The sequence below is a fragment of the Octopus sinensis genome, linkage group LG9 (assembly GCF_006345805.1).
Source record: "Octopus sinensis linkage group LG9, ASM634580v1, whole genome shotgun sequence".
NCBI classification, from domain to species: Eukaryota; Metazoa; Mollusca; class Cephalopoda; order Octopoda; family Octopodidae; genus Octopus; species Octopus sinensis.
The window spans coordinates 43,131,049-43,149,656 of record NC_043005.1 but is presented as its reverse complement, the minus strand read 5'-3'; the positions used below and the strand labels follow the sequence as shown (position 1 = coordinate 43,149,656).

General features: G+C 33.6%; 1 protein-coding gene across 1 annotated transcript in view; it reads right to left on the bottom strand.

Moving 5' to 3' along the window:
• The window catches only part of LOC115215583 (zinc finger protein 836), a 243,528-nt gene extending 229,630 nt beyond the window's left edge, over positions 1-13,898 (bottom strand). The window contains exon 1 of the mRNA XM_029784788.2: positions 13,737-13,898. The gene's annotated coding sequence lies outside the window, so the exon portion shown is untranslated. The remainder of the gene's footprint in view (positions 1-13,736) is intronic.
• Between the last annotated feature and the right edge of the window lie 4,710 nt (positions 13,899-18,608).

The following is an 18,608-nucleotide window of genomic DNA, read 5'->3' as shown; positions in this document are numbered from 1 at the left end:
CACACAAACATATATATATACAAACATATGTCCATACATTCTTACATACATATGTACATATATACATACATTCATATATATATATATATATATAGTCAATTCAAATAAATGAACAATGAAATTAACAATAACAGACAACAAGAAAACAAGCACAAGGAATGTATTAGTTTGATGGTCAATAAAAAGAGAGGGTCTCTGACATTTCAAGCATAGCTCTTCATTGGAAGTAAGAAAGGGGAAAGACACAGAATGAAAAGAAATTGACAACAGCACCGATGTAGTAACATTGCTGAAGTGACCAGAAGTATATATACATACATTCTTAGAATGGGCTTCTTTCAGTTTCTGTCTACTAAATCCAATTACAGCTCTTTGGTTGGCTCAGGACCAAAGCTGAAGACACTTATCCAAAGTGCCTTGCAGTAAGACTGAACCTACAACCATGTTGTTGGCACAACAAACTTCTTAACCATAAACCGGAACTAGTACTATAATGATAAAGCCATTCTCAACCAAGAGACAATTTCCTTGTAAAATCTCTAAAGACCCCACTTGCCCAGAAAAAGAAATTTTTATGAGGGTAAGAGTTTGCAAGTCTAAATGAATATCAGCTTAATAACTATATTGGAGACTGTTTGTCAAATCTCTCTATATATAAAGCTGAAGTTGTCTCTGTATAGTTGGTTTGGTAGCCTTCAACTAACACTATCTCCTCCGATACCCTGCGGCGCAAGTTGACCAAAATTGAGTGTATGATAGAAGAAGGCTTGCTCTTCCTTCCATAGAAGAAAAAAATTCAAATCGGACCATGTTTACACCAAAAATTATTTACATCAAAAATGTGCTTTTTTTCTATGAAAATCCCTTTTTTCTATGAAAAAGCAATTTTTTGACTGCTGTGTCACCATTTTGCGGTGTATTTCAACCAGAAAAATGCTCACTTAAAGAGAATAACAAGCTACATAATGCAAAATTTTTACTTTTCAAAACTTCCAATTCTAAAGGGTCGAAACAAACCCGAGCAATGCCGGGTGATACTGCTAGTATTTAATAATGATACAAGAAGTGTGTCAAGAGGAAGGCAGGCGCTCAGTAAGGTGTGTTACAAATCTAAATTTGACTTTCAAAGTAAATTTACTTTAGTTACATCTTTTAAACCTCTGTGGCTGTGTGGTAAGAAATTTGCTTCCCAGCCACATGTTTCCAGATTCTGTCCCACTCACTGCATGGCACCTTGTCTTTTACTATAACCTCAGGTTGATCAAAGCCTTGTGAATGGATTTGTTAAACAGACACTAGAAGAAGCCCATCATTTATGTATGCATATATTTATCTATGTGTGTGTCTGAGTGTCTTTGTCCCCCACCCCCACCCACTGCTTGACAACCAATGTTGGTGTGCTTACATCCCTGTAACTTAAGCAGTTTGGCAAAGGAGTCCGATAGAATAAGTACCAGGCTTAAAAACAAATAAGTACTCAGGTTGATTTGTTCGACTAAAAGTTCTTCAAGGCTGTGCCCTAGCATGGCCACAGTCTAATGACTAAAACAAGCAAAAGATAAGAGAATAAAAGAAGACATGGATAAAACAATTTCCAATTCCCCGGACAAAATACAACAGAAATATTTATTATCCACCGACTACCAATCAATACAAATGAAATCAAACAAATCTATTGATTAGACTTAAGATAAATAACCCTTTATAACTACAACCACAAGGATGAAATTTTGAGGGGAGGGGTACTTAGTTGATTACATTGACCCCATTGTTCAATTGGTACTTATTTCATTGATCCAGAAAAAGATGAAAGACAAAGTTGGCCTTGGCAGAATTTGAACTCAGAATGTAAAGAACCAGAAAAAGGGATGCTAAGCATTTTGTCCGGCATGCAAACAAGTCTGCCAGTCAGCAGATTAAGACTTACACTAACAAAAAAAAAAAAGGAAAAGAAGAGATTTTTTTCATCTAACCAAAATAAAAGGGACTGATTTTGCAAGGAATGCATTATTTTAGTAGACCAAAGTATATTACTGGTTCTCGCTTAATACACATTTCAGCTACCTGGAATAGATGTACCGTAAACTCAGTTTGAACTTGGAATATCAAAAGCAAGTAACTAAATTCAGTCACGCATACACTTTAGATTTTTATCAATTCTCTATCCTAGATACGATAGAAGATCGATTCCATGTTTAGCAATGACTAAAAGAGATTATATATTCACACACACACACACATACACACTTACAAATATAAATATGTATGGCCATACACAACACAAACACACTAAATATATATTGTGTGTGTGTGTGTGTGTGTAATGTCAACAATCTGGATATTAAAGTTTCTGATCTAACAAAATTTTGACACACTTTATCAAAATTAAAAATAAATATTAAAAATAAGATTAAAGGAGAAAAATCTTACGTCACATGGAAGTCAGAGCATTTTTAGCTACAGTCTTCAATAATGTTCAGATCCATTTACATATTTGTACACACACATATACATACATACGCATATAATCATACACACACAGATAGATATACATATATACACATGTATATAGACACATATTCACATGCATATGCACATATATACCTACACATATGTACATGCATTTACACATATATATATATATATATATATACACATATACAATAGATACACACTTATATACATATATACACAAATATGTACAAAAATACTATACACATGTAAACATATTTCATCATCATTATATATATATAGTTTGAAGTGCTTTAGCATGAAACTCTCAGTTAATAAGAAATATTATACATACTCTGCTCCATGTACTGAGTTCACTTTCCCCGTTTGTAAGTCACACTTGTACATACATGTATGTATATATATATATATATATATATATATATATATATATATATATATATATATGTATGTATGTATGTATACATACACACATATATATATATATATCAATGCAGATATTGATTGAGTTAAAAAGAAAAACATTGAGGAAATGGTTTGGGAGAAGAATATAAACGATTAGAAAAAATAAATAAATCAAGTTCCATGTCCCTTTCAAAGTAAACCTTATCACTTATAAACCATCCTCCTTACACCATTCATATTACTTTGCAATTTTTACAACACACTAAAATTAGCATTGAAGAAAATTCTCTGGAATACAATTCAAAAGCAGTTTGGAATGCAAGTGGTTGAAAAGATAGAGGTGAGGGGAGTTGAAAGGTGAGGAAAAGAAATGGCTTTAAATATTAATGGTTAGAAATGGAATGATGAATAGATAAAGGCAAAAATGAGAATTTCATAGACACTCAACATAAATTTAAAAGCTGATATGATGCTTAAGAGAGTTTAAGAAAGATTTTTTTTTTAAGTAGAATTTTAACAGACAAATCCCAGTGTAAAAAAAAGAAAAAGGAAACAAATGTAAAAAAAAATATATTAGGAAATATAAGGAAAGTATTTTCTTTATAACTTAGGGAAAGCATGATTCTAAGAAACACAATATAGTGAAAGACATCTTTGGACTTGATAACATATTTTAAAGATATCAAGATTACTTAGACAAACACTGCACTCATTCTAAAATTCTAAAATAAGGTGGGTGATGGAAGATGGAGGTGGGGGAAAGGGTGGGGGAGCAGCTTGTTGAGATTTCATTCCTAATAGAAAAAAACTTAAAGAATGTCGATTGCAAAATGAAATAAATAAAAAAATAATAAAAACAACATAAGAAAACATCAATGAAAATGTATATGGTTTTCTGATATTCATCACTTTAAAAATTAGAATTAAGATAGATGTTGATAATATGAAGTTATCATTGAACAAACGGGTGGCAGACCGAAAACGGAATTAAAGGAAACACTGCTGTTTTGTCCCATAACAGTGCTTCTCATAAGTAGGGCTGTAGTGCAAGCCCTTACTGGAAGTAGTCAAGGAAAATTGAAAAAAAAAAAAAGGGGGTAGAGAAATAGCCATGTTTGTAAAAATGAAGATGGCTTTAAACTTTTTAAACCTGTCCAACATCATGGTGAAAGAAAGAAGAATGACAATATTCGATGGCATAAAAGACAGCACAGGGGTATTAGATGCACCCCAATTTCAGCAACGCACATGCAGGTAAGAAGTTGTTTTTGGAGCATTGAAGTAAAGTAATATAAGCCCAAACTTCCCAAATAGGACCAAGTTGATTTCTCGAGACAGTTTCTTGGAAAGAAAGTGGGTCTTACATACCATCAAATTTGGTTAATGAATCTAAGCTCTAGTTTGTCTTCTCGTTAACAAAGAGAGGAGATAAAACTAGTTCCATTAATCTTGTATCTTTTTCTATAATTTCTTACTGGTTTCTGTCATTAGACTGTGGCCATGCCGGGGCAGTGCCATGAAGAATTTTTAGTTGAATGAATAGACCACGTTACTTATTTTCTCTTTCTTTGAAGCCTGGTACTTATTCCACCAATCTCTTTTGCCAAACTGCTAAGTCATGGGGTGCAAGCACACCAACACCAATTTCCAAGACACAAACACACACACAGAAGCTTCTTATTTTTTTTACTACCCACAAGGGGCTACACACAGAGGGGACAAACAAGGACAGACAAACGGATTAAGTCGATTATATCGACCCCTGTGTGTAACTGGTACTTATCTAATTGACCCCGAAAGGATGAAAAGCAAAGTCGACCTCAGCAAAATTTGAACTCAGAACGTAGCGGCAGATGAAATACCTATTTCTTTACTACCCACAAGGGGCTAAACACAGAGGGGACAAACAAGGACAGACACACGGATTAAGTCGATTATATCCACCGCAGTGCGTAACTGGTACTTATTAAATCGACCCCAAAAGGCTGAAAAGCAAAGTCGATCTCTGCGGAATTTGAACTCAGAACGTAGCGGCAGATGAAATACCACTAACCGTTCCGCCCGGCATGCTAACAATTCTGCCAGCTTCTTACCACGCAACCAACCATGCCTGCACCTATGTATTTTTATTTATTTAGTTAGTTTTTATTTTGCAGAAAGACTGGTATTGTCTGAGAACCTCTGATGTAAGCCACTGGATTGCTGTTGGGGCAAGATATTGCTGTAAGATTTTAGTCAGACAAAGATACACTAAAGAAGGCCTAACCCTAACCTGCTGTCTTCTAATATCTTTAAGGAGCCTCATCTAGCAAGAGTTATTTAAAGTGTTGTTTTCTGTCGATTATATCATAGTGTTGTTCATGGAATATGAACCATCAAATCATCACCTGATAAAGCTAACAGTCAACTTGGACAGCTGCAACATAAATTGAAGCAGTGGTAAGCTTACAGATGACCATTTTACATAATCATCAGAATTATTATTGAATAAGTTCTATGGAGTGACCTAAAATATCCAGTTTATAAAAGACATTTTTAATAGTCAAAATTAAATTATTCCAAGACAGAAGTATATAAATAAGACAGCATGCACTAAATATGTTCCAAAATTATATAACAAATTCTTGAAAGTTAAGAATTATAGAAAAACATCAAATAGTTTATGCCAATTTATATTTTTGCTTCCTTTCAAAGTCTGTAAAATAATTTTTTTTTTTAAATTCAAAAAATGACAATTACAAAATGAAAAAAAAAAAAAAAAAAACTGACTGGTTTCTATGTCCCCGGAAGAGAAAACAGTGTTAATATCAATAAAGCAAAATGTGAATGGATCACGCAATAACATTATTATAGACTGGTAATGCTAATGATATCTAAACAGACTTGAGATGTCCATCTGTCTAACACACCAGTTGCTTGCTTGTATCACTAGTTATTATTACTTTCAGCAGTGGCCCAGCGCTGTGTATGTGTGTGTGTGGGGACAATGTCTGCATGTGAATGAGTGCGTGTATGTTTCAGACAGTCACAGACAGACAATGAAAAAGAAGAAAAACAACAACAGCAGCAGCAGTGGTAGTAGTAGTAGTAGTAGTATAGCATTTGTTCAATGGTAGGCACAAGTTTTACAATCGGTACCATGTGAATGAAATACATATACACAAAAGCACAATAGCAGATAAAATAATAACAACAGTAATAATTATATAAAGACCGAAGCAATAAGATGTATGCGTGTAACAAAAAAAAAAAAAGTCTATATACGCCTATCTATATATGTGTATGTATGTGTGTGTGTGTGTGTGTGTAGAAGAAAAACAAGTGAAGTAAGTTAAGAGGATTGCGCCTTCGTCTCGCTTCTCCAACACATGCAGCCTCACATCATGCCGTACATACACTTCTACTGCATAAGTCGAAGACCATCATGACAGGTAGAACCAACTACTAACAAGCAACAAACACTCGGATAACTAAGTACAAATGAGCTAGCCAACAGAGAGCTCTTCCATTGTCCAGTTATGTTGTAAAAGGTTGGTGTGGTGGTCAGTCTTGTGTTGTGTGTGTTGGAATGTTATTGTCATTTTAAGGATATTTAACGACAGCCGGTACTCTATGTTTTATTAGTGGCAAGTCAATCAACACGAAGTTAAAGCAAGGAAAGGAAAAAAAAAAAAAGACAAGGGAAGAACCAGTATAGACTCAAAGACATAGTCATTTAGCCATATATACATACATACACACACACACACACACACATGGAAGCAGTTGTATTAGTATTGCTATAACTGAGTCGGCTTAGTATTATAGGTACATGCTATAATGAAAGACTTTTAGATCGGGTAAGAGCGACGTGGAGGAGAGAGATGTAGTGGGTGGGTGAGGATGGGGTGTAGCGAGAAGGCGATGACAGAATACAAAGAAGGCACAAACACAGACAGATAATGAATAAAAGAAAAAAAAGGGATGGGTGGTGTGTGTGTGTGTGTGTGGAGGGAAGGAATGAGTACTCACAAGAAACAAAGAAAAAGGCACCAGATGCAAGAATCAACAAAGAAATAATAATAAGAAGCAGCAAAAAAGATATAAAGACAAAAAAAAAACGAAAAAAAAAAAAAGAGTATGGAAAACCTGTCAGCGTGTACATTTGATTTCATGATGTGAAGAAGATTAGGATGGAACAGAAGTAGATAAGGCTGGGAATAAACTGCAAATTCCCAAGAAGGCTTGAAATAGTAAAAATACTGTTCAGTGTGTATTATAAGTGGAAAGCCGGTAGTCAAAGCAACAGTTATTGATTATTTTAAAATATTCTCGGCAAATGTTCTAAGAAAATGACCATTCCCCTCCACCCACTTTTTAAAATTTCATCTCGCTTTCCCATTTGCTTTTCATTCGAGCACATTGGCATGTGTGGATTTAAAATAGTATTTGAAAAAAAAACTATATATGCACGCATGTATGTACGTATATATACTCACACACATATGATATATATATATATAATATATATATATATATATATATATAAACACATAAACACACATATATATACATATATATTTACATAGACGCGTCTCATGGTAGTTTGTTAACATTCAGCTCTATGTAGTTTTAAAAATTATGAAGTTAAGCTCTAATAAAGGCCGATGCAATTAGCAAAAAGACAGTAAATGCAGAAAGATGCAGACACTTGACAATGAGCATATGGAAACAGTACATTGTTTTAGGCTAAATTACATAAACAACAGCCTTAACATTAAGTGTGTGTTTATATATATATATATATATTATATATATATATATATATATATATACATATGACATCACATCAAAGGTATTGGAAAGACATCAAACACAGCGCAGGTAGCATTTCATGCTGTATTGAAATTTTCCCTAAACACACACATATATAGGTGTGTGTGTATGTATATACATTTATATGTATGGGTATATATATATATATATATATATGTATGTATATATATATGTATGTGTGTATATATGTATGTAGATATATGTATATAGACATGTGTGTATATGTATATAAATATATATGTATGCGTGTATGTATGTATATATATATATATGTATATAGACATTGTATATGTATGTATACATAAATACATATATATATAACTATGTATAAATACATGTATGTATATATATATGAATGTATATGTATATATATATATGTATGTATATATATGTATATATATATATATATATATATATATATATGTATATATATGTATATATACATACATATATACATGTGTGTGTATATATATGTATGTGTATATATATGTATATACATATGTATATATATGTGTGTATACACATATACGTATATGTTTATATATATATATGTATCTGTATATATGTGTATATATATATGTATATATATGTATATATGTACGTTCATGTGTGTGTGTGTGTATATATATATATATATATATATATATATATATATATATATACATATGACATCACATCAAAGGTATTGGAAAGACATCAAACACAGCGCAGGTAGCATTTCATGCTGTATTGAAATTTTCCCTAAACACACACATATATAGGTGTGTGTGTATGTATATACATTTATATGTATGGGTATATATATATATATAATATATGTATGTATATATATATGTATGTGTGTATATATGTATGTAGATATATGTATATAGACATGTGTGTATATGTATATAAATATATATATATATGTATGCGTGTATGTATGTATATATATATATATGTATATAGACATTGTATATGTATGTATACATAAATACATATAATATAACTATGTATAAATACATGTATGTATATATATATGAATGTATATGTATATATATGTATGTATATATATGTATGTATATATATATATATATATATTATATATGTATATATATGTATATATACATACATATATACATGTGTGTGTATATATATGTATGTGTATATATATGTATATACATATGTATATATATGTGTGTATACACATATACGTATATGTTTATATATATATATGTATCTGTATATATGTGTATATATATATGTATATATGTACGTTCATGTGTGTGTGTGTGTATATATATATATATAATAATCCAATGAAAAAAGGACTCAATACAGTGAAGTAGAATCATAAAATAAAACTTACGGTCAAACTTCCCAAACTGTAAACTCAGAGTAGCAGTTTGCAAAGTTTCATTAACGTATGATATATATATATATATATAATATATATATATATATGTACACCTTATTCTCTTAATTAAGTATATATATATATGTATGTATATATATACATGTATACAAATATATACCTGTATACACAGCCATATATACATATACATATATAAATATATATATATACACACACACACACATGTGTACATACATTTTTGGTTGAAGATAAAAAAAACGAGCAATATATGCCGTGTCGCAGAATGTAGGGAGAATATAATTTTAGATCTGCTATAAAACAATGGATAGCCAAGTATATCATAGGACAGATGTGTTGGTTGTTACAGAAAAAAATACATGAAGAGAGGAGGAAGTTTTTAATTTATTGAAATTAGAACTGGTAAAAAGGGATTACGACTGCAAGAAGGTTTACAAGATATGTAGAGAGAAACTATGATATCCTACACAGAAATCCCAAAATTTTTTGCAAGTGATGGCCACAATAATTTATAATAATAGGTAACGGAGCGACATTTTACTAAATTAATGAATAGGTAAAATACTTTCTAGTTAAGAGGAAGCTAAAGGAACAGTGAGGATTGTAGGGTATGATAGAAATGTTTGAGGATCTTACAGTGTATAAAAACATAATTCTTCAGGGATCTGGAAAGCTTTAAATAAGAGAATTTTGAAATACTTTCCCTATATGTAATTTTATTTCGTTATACGGATACCGGTGTTACTATTTCACAACTTCTGGGTTCAAATCCCGCCGGGGTCGATAAAATAAGGAACCAGTCAAACACTGGATCGATTTAATTGAAGAGCCTCCTCCCACGAAAAACTGCTGGCTTCGTGCCTAAATTAGAAGCAATCATTTAGGTTGGTGGACATGGTAGAGTCGTTAGAGCGTCAGACAAAATACCTCGTGGTATTTTCTTCAAATACTTTATGTTCTGAGTTCCAATCAGGCCGAGGAAAATTTGTCTTAAAGCCCTCGGTGTCGATAAAATGAATTACCAGTCAAGTAGTATCAACTAAATCCACCTTCCTTCAACAATTAAAAACAATTATTTCAGAAGTTCCATCTAGCGCGAAGTTGTTTATGCAATCACGTCTTGATTATATAGTGTATGGCGTAAATGAAAATAATAATTGCAAAGACAGACATAGGTGTAAATGTAGATGTACAAAGGGCTTCGGTAGAGTAATCTAACAGAAACATTTTAATGATTTAGGGGGAAACGAACGAAGTTTAGAGTCATCACTGCCAAAGGGTATAAAAAGTTAAAATATAAAACAAAATAACACAAAGAAAATGTCAGTTGAAGAAATCGGTATAAACTTACGCAGGTTTTGAATATTATTAATAAGATAATTAAGCTGAATGATCACGGAGTCAATTAAATGATCAAATGAACAGAGAAGTACGAAGGTTTATTACGGTGCCACGAGAAGTGAAGGGACAAGATACGACAATGGATTGCTGTCCTTTTGCAAACTGTGAATCCAAGGTTTATGAAAATAGACAGACATGATATAATTTTATTTTACATTTTAAAGGTAAAGTTCACTTTCTGGAAGGTGCGGGGATTTTTAAAAAGGGCTTCATTTAAAATGTGTTGTGGGGTGATTAGATTAGACGAAAATTCAGTTCCTTAAACATTAGACTCTAAGATGTTAACCTTCTTTCAGAACGTCTGGAAAGCCAGGTCAACGGCCTTTTGTTTATTCAATACGAGCTTTCAACATATAAAAATAGTAACAATATCGGTCTCTCAAGCAGTAAATACATCGTAATGTAATAGATAAAACAACTATTGTTTTCATGCAATACTAGGTATAATATAATGGACATGTGAGAAAAACGTTAGGTTTAGACTTTTTCAACTTTCCCACCTGCTTTTAATTGTCAATGATCTAATAGGCAAGTGATGTAAGAAAACTCCAAACTGTAAACCGCCTTATCTAGCCATCTCAATAGTCCTGAATTTCGGGGATTCTTTTTTTTTACTTATAACATACTTTCAGATCTTTTTACCTAATCATACATTTGATACGAGGTGAGGTTATATGGAGGAACAAATTGAGAAAACTTTATAAGAAACCTGAATAAACAGTTTTACTGAGGTAAAACAGGACACAAAATGATCTCAAACGTTTTCTAGGTCTACTAATTCATACATATACCAAAATCGATGCACATTTTAGGTGAAACACTATGTTAGTAGAACTTGTGGAACAACAGGAATGTGTAACATAGACCACCATGGATATTGGTTACAAAATCTCAAGATGAAAACAGGATTACAATTTATTTTTTACGCAGGTTTAAGGAGAAATAGGACACAGTCCATATGGAACAAAACCCAAACTACACAAAGTTGATAATTAAAACAACCACTACAAAAACTTAGCCTTGGCTATATAGCCTTCAAACAACTATTTTGCACTTGCAGATAATAGTTGCATAATAAAACTGCATATATAGACAGGTTAAAAGATGGGAAAGACAGAAAAGCTTTTTTTTTTTTTTTATAAAAGTATTTGGTGATAAAAAGTTTTACAAGCAACAGGTTTTACGAATGTGTGTGTATGTGTTAAATGTACGGCCTTGAAATGACAAACGAACTATACATTTCAAACACATTACAGCAATTAAAAAGTAAAATAAACAATAAATGTAACCGATGAATTCTCGACGACATGGGATATTAAAATGAAATAAGGAAAAAAAAAAAAAAAAAGTTGGATAACACAAATTAGTCTGTTAATATAAGTAAACTCGAATGTATTTGTGTTGTTGTAAAGGAAGTTTCGGGACAGAATAATTCTAAAATTACATTAAGAAATTCTTCAATCAAAACAAGGAAATCAGCACATAAATTGCCAATTAAGACTGGATCTTATTTATAAGAAGCTTTTAAATCACTATCATTTTATCCGATTTATAATAACGTCAACAGGTTAAAACTAGGCCAAGTCTTCATATGTAAACATTTTATTTTGTTTTGTTTATTCTTTTTACTAAAACATAATTTCATTTGATGATTTGTGTGTAAGGAGAGATATGAAACAACATACACCGCTTCCATCGTAACACATGCTCTATACATGGAGATGATTTCTTGCAGCGAGCATCAAGCTAACGGCGTACTAAATCAACTAAAACAAGCAGTATGAACTGGTACTTCACTATACAGACTGATCCATACAGCCAGCAGTCGTCAGACACTAGCAGAATTCGCTTAAAACTCTTTATCAGACAAGTAATTATAGAATAAAAGCAAATAAACAAACTATTTTGCAAAACGTCTTCTTTCATTAACGATTAGATAGATAGATAGATAGATAGATAGATAGATAGATAGATCACTGAATGAAAGATGATTGTGTAGGATACTTTAAAAGGAGTGAAAGAAAGAAAGGTAGAATTAATTATCTTCAGAACGTATGCGACATAGATAGACGTTCCGGAGCAGACAGTTTATCAAGGAATGCATAAGGAACATAAATCTGCACACATATTACTACAGACGTGTAGGTGGTTTATTAGCACCACACTAACTAGAAAAAAACCCAACCGACCTATGCTGAAGTCGGTAAAGAAGAGAACTGAACCTAACACACTATTATTCTTTTTACTTTTTCTTTTTGAATCACTACAAAGTACGTATACACACACACACAGACACACATATACATGCATGAGTATAGACATTATCAGCCATTGGTACACACACACACATGTATATATAAATACATTCACATCGACTGGAGTCGGATTCTATTGCCGTATACACATATATAACATACCTTGTTAGTTGTAGTATGTCTTTATGCGTTGGTGGATTGTGTTAGTATTTAAGACTGGAATGTACACTTCTCCCCTCCACCTTCCCACCAAAAAATGGTAATGGTGCCACTAGACGACCTGACATGCTTGTACACATACATACACACACACATACTGACTGGTGGTTACATTATAGCAGAGTAGACACACATATTCCAAGAGACAACAGGTTCGAATATCGATCAAAGCATACAATATTCATGTAATATAAATAGTACCCTATAAGTGCGATGCTCCTGTGGGATATTTCGAGTAATTTCATTCCCCAGTTATCAGACAGAGAGAGATAGATGGATAAATAGCAAGAGAGATATATATATAGGGAGAGATCACAGTGTATATAATATGTATGTGTTTGTGTGTGTGTATATATATATATACACACACAAACATGTGTGCGTATACAGAGAGAGAGGGAGATTCATGAGGAGAGAAAGAGAGAAAAAAGTAGCGTAGATGAAAAAGGACAGACAAGGAGAAAGAGCTGTGAGCAGTAGCAGAGAAATCTTTTTTGATTCAAAAGCAAGACATAAGGCCAGGCCGACGGACAATTTAGGCGAACCAATTCTGAGACTGCACTGAGATAACACAATGCATAGGAATGAGAGAAAAATTAAACAGTGTAACATTAAAAACAAAAACAAACTGGTGGAAAAAAAAAGAGAAAGAAATAGAAAAATAGAAAGAAGGAGGGAGGAGAGGAGAGAAAGAGAGAAGAAGAAGAAGAAGAAGAAAAAAAAAAAAGGGATAGGATGAGTGAAAGAAGAAAAAAAAAAAAGTATGATATGGAATATATATATATATAAACACCTACGTGCTGCTCCCTTAATTTCATTCTTCAACCTGCATGGAAATGTTCAGCAAGCAACCGGGCCGACTGGCTGGCTGACATGTATACAAGGTTCTAGACATACAGGTGGGTAAGACTAGGGAGGGCGATGGTAACAGCAGCAGCAGAAGGCGACGACGACGGCGGCGGCAGCCACGGCAGGAGAGAGAGAGAGAGAGAGATAGAGAACGACAGGGAAAAAGAGAGAGAGAGTGAGTGAGTGAGTGAGAGAAGACAGAGAAGGAGAAAACCGAGAGGAAGGGAGAGAAGGAGGGAGAAAGAGAGAGGAGGAGGAGGACGGATCAAGGGAACTGGGACGGACATACACAGCAGACACATATACAGACATATATATATATATATATATATATATATGTATATTATTATTATTATATATACAATGCGTACAGACTGACAGTGCGCAGCTAGACAGATTATACATATATACATACTAAACACACACACACACATATATACATACATGCAGTTGCAGTCAGTGGGCGCTAACAAATGCTAGTATGTGTGTGTGTGTGTCTTCGTACCTGTGTGTGTTCTATACGAAACGGTGGATTTCTGTTGCGTGTATATGGATGTTTGTATGTGTGCGTGTGTATATATATATATATATATATATATATATATATATATATATACATGAGTACACACATTTATATGTAACGGAATGCTTATACATCCATATGTACAGTCGTAATCATAATAGCACACACACACACGCGCACACGCTGTATATGTGTGTGTGTATGTGTGTAATGTGCGTGAACTTCTACGAATTTCATTTGTCGTAAACGTTACTCTGTGTATGTATGTATGTGTATGCTGTATTGGCAAGTATATGTATATTGGTGTGTGTGTGTGTGTGTGTGTGAGTGAGTGTCTGTGTGCGGGCTGGGGGCTCACAGATTTTTTGTTGTCACATAAATGTAATAAATCTGTTTATTTTTGTATATAAAATAAACGGTGTAAATGTACATTGACTAGACTTGATTACAAGTGCGGTGTAGAAAAGGATATATGTCTATATACACAAACATATGCATGCACATACATACATACATACATACATCATACAGACATACATACATACATGTGTATATATATATATATACATCAGTGTGTGTGTGTGTGAACGCGCGTAGTTAACTAGATAAAGTGTTTGTACGTAACAATTGCATTGATAGATATTATGCATTGCAATTATGATTACGACAATACACAGTATGGATGTATATAATAAGCATGTATGTATATATATATATATATTCGTGTGTGTGTATGAATGTGAAGTGGACTAGAAGAGACTGGAGAGGAGACATGAAACGAACAGACACATGTACACAGATGTAATAAGAGCGAAAGGGAAATCCATCCATTAACATAGACAACGGATCCGGGATGATAACTGTGTGAGTGTGTATGTATGTATGTATGTATGTGTGTGTGTGTGTGTGTGTGTGTGGACATCAGGCACAGTAGCTGTGTATACATACAAATATATATATATATATACACAAATAAATAAATATATATATATATATATATATATATATATATATATAATATATATATATATATAGGTATGTATACAGGCATATTTATATGAATGTATATATGGATATGCGATGCATGTGTATGGATGTCAGTGTGTGTGTGTGTGTAAGTATGTGTGTACGTCATTGAGTGTCTGTCTGTCTATATGTGCGTGTGGTGTATGTGTGAGTCGACGTCTGTTTTCGTGTAAGTGTTGAAGTGTCCATGCGAGTGTGTGTGCTTGTATGCATGTGAGTGTGTGGATGTCATTCAATGTCTATGTGTGTGTGTGTCGTATATACACGTCTGAGCCGACATCCGTAATGTATTTAACTCATTGTCCATGTGTGAATTTGTGTGTGTGTATGTATACATACATATATATATATATATATATATATAATATATAATATATATATATATATATATATATATATATGTGTGTGTGGTGTGTGGTGTGTGGATGTCATTTAGTGTCTCTTGTCAGCGTATATATATGTATGCGCGTACATCCATGTTTGTGTATGAGTCTCTGTATGTATATGTGTAGTATGTATGTCATTGTAATGTTTTTCTTGTTGATGGCCCCAGACCAGTCTTGGTAGAGCAGACATATCAGCAAAGGCTTTCTAGCCGTGACCGTCACTTATTTTTTCAGGCATAATTGCAAATCTAGTATTACGTAACTCAATGATTTTTCTTTTCTTTCCTTTCCTTGAAGACGGTAGTATGTAATACAAGGTAAATTTAGATGTAACTGCTATTTCTAGCAGGTCGAACGACCTCGATGAGATTCCGTTTGATTCGTGTATGTCTCTTGTCCTTATGTGTACGTCAGCATGTCAGGATATGCGCGTGTCCGTTTGGCCAAGCTTACTTGGTGTATGTACTAAAATGTGTATGCTTGCCTGTGCCATACATACATGTCTAACTCTATATGCTACTACACGAATGTACGTATATCTATATCAATCGAGGTGTCTCTATTTATATACACAACTATTAATATACGTGAACGCATAATGTATTATGTGTATAAACGTACGTTGGTCTATGTACATATATATATATATATATATGTGTGTAAGTGTATATATATGTGTAAGTGTATATATGTAGGTGTAAATATGTGTTATGTATATGGATATGTAATTGTATGTCAATGTGTCGGTCTATGCTTTTTATCTGCGTATTTGTCTAAACTCGGCATGCCACGGTGTGTATGTGTGTGCGTATCTAGTCTGCTAGCAGAGAGGTGTGTGTGCGCGCGTGTGTGCCATGTCTGAGGCTGTGCATTTACTGCCTCTACATTGCATATGTCTGTAAATACAGCGTGTCTAGCCTGCATCCAGGGAGCTGTCAGTCTGTCGCCAGTACATGCCTTTATGTACGTGCGTGTGCGTGCTTCTGTTGAGAGATGTCTGAGCCACCTCTGATGATGTGTATGTCTGAATTTATGGCGTACTTGCCCATACATGCTTATGTTTGTGTGCCTAAGACTTATTGGCGTGTATGACCGAAAGAGTGAGTGTATATACGAGTGTCTGTTTATATCGTATTTGCCTATATATGCCTGCACGTTGCTTTGATATATATATGTGTGTGTGTGTGTACATGTATGTATGTATGTGTATGTATATACAGATCTCGGTATATGTGCGCCGTGGGAAGAAGGCATTGCCAGCGGCAATGGTGTTTGATGTTAGCGAGACGGCGGCGATAGAGAAAATAATGGTAACAGTGCCGACAACAACCTGTAGCAGCCACTGCAGCAACTCCTGGTATTCAGACATATGCAGTGAGGAGTATTTACACGTAAGGCGCCCCAGTTTACATGTGCTTCGGAGACAATGCCACCGACATAAAAAGAACGGCTGTCGAGATGCTGTGGCCATGAGATGCCCGACAATAACATAAAATTATCTCAAATGTATACATATATATATACATGCAGTCAACTCTTTATACACACAGTGTAAAGACGTATGTGTGTGTGTATATATACTATCATCTGTATAGAAATAGATAGATAGACAGACAGACAGACAGACAGACAGATAGATAGATAGATAGATAGATAGATAGATAGATAGATAGATAGATAGATAGACAGATAGACAGACAGATAGACAGATAGATAGACAGATAGATATATAGATAGATAGATAGATAGATAGATAGATAGATAGATAGATAGATAGACAGACAGATAGACGGACAGACAGTTGTGCATGTCTCATCAGACGTTTGGTTGGAAGAGGTCAATGACCCCATTTGGATTCCCCGATTGAAAGCATTTCAGCGCTTACGCAACTACGTTTTGAAATCACGGAATATAGAAGCTAGAAGATCCCATAGCCGTCTCCTAATAAAATCTGGTGTGTCTAGATTATATTCTAATACATCCATCTATAAGATAGATTAGATAGACAAGCATATTGTATACAAGTTGACTCATGGTCACACTCTGATTATGGTTACGCTATGAAAAAGAAAAAAAAAAATAGAAAGAAAGAAAGAAAGAAAGAAAAAGAAGAATTAGTATGGCATTATCCGAAGTCTACTATGTGTGATTTGTGTGTCTGCATGTGCGATGGATGGGGCACGTGAGGAAAGTGGGTTGGAAAGCAAAAGAGGACATACCTCTCTCTCTCTCTCTCCAATTTCTCCTATCTCTTTTAATTATACACACACACATATTTACTTTCCAGGTCTCATGGAGGCCCAGTTACTATATATATATATATATATATACACACACACACACATATGTATCACATACATATATTTAACGTGTGTGCGTGGGTATTTATATATACATACATAAATATACATATATATATATATATATATACGCACGCACACACACACACACACACAGATTTGTGTGTATACATGAAATTAGTGAATTCCATCCATTATTCGGTTTCACACAGTCAGGCAGGGGAAGCGAGTGTCTTCGATCCTTATGATAATTATAAGGATCAAAGCTGATTTTGCGTATGTGGCCAAATGAATCTTGGAGTAAAGGGAGAAGAGAAGGAGTAATTTTTTTTTTTAGACAGTTTTCAGATTAATATTAATATTATTTCATGTAAAGAAACTGCAAAACAAGGGTAAGCACTGTTCGTCCAAAACTCACTGATTCATCAGAACGAAGCAAGATGCGGAGGGCTGCGAAATGAAATGAAATACGCTCATAATCAAATCGGTGGCGATGCCCCAGCATGGATGGCCACTTGCCCCTGGCTGAAAATAGAAGTTGAAAGTAAAGATAAAAGTAACACTGTCTGGGTGGGTAATGTGTAT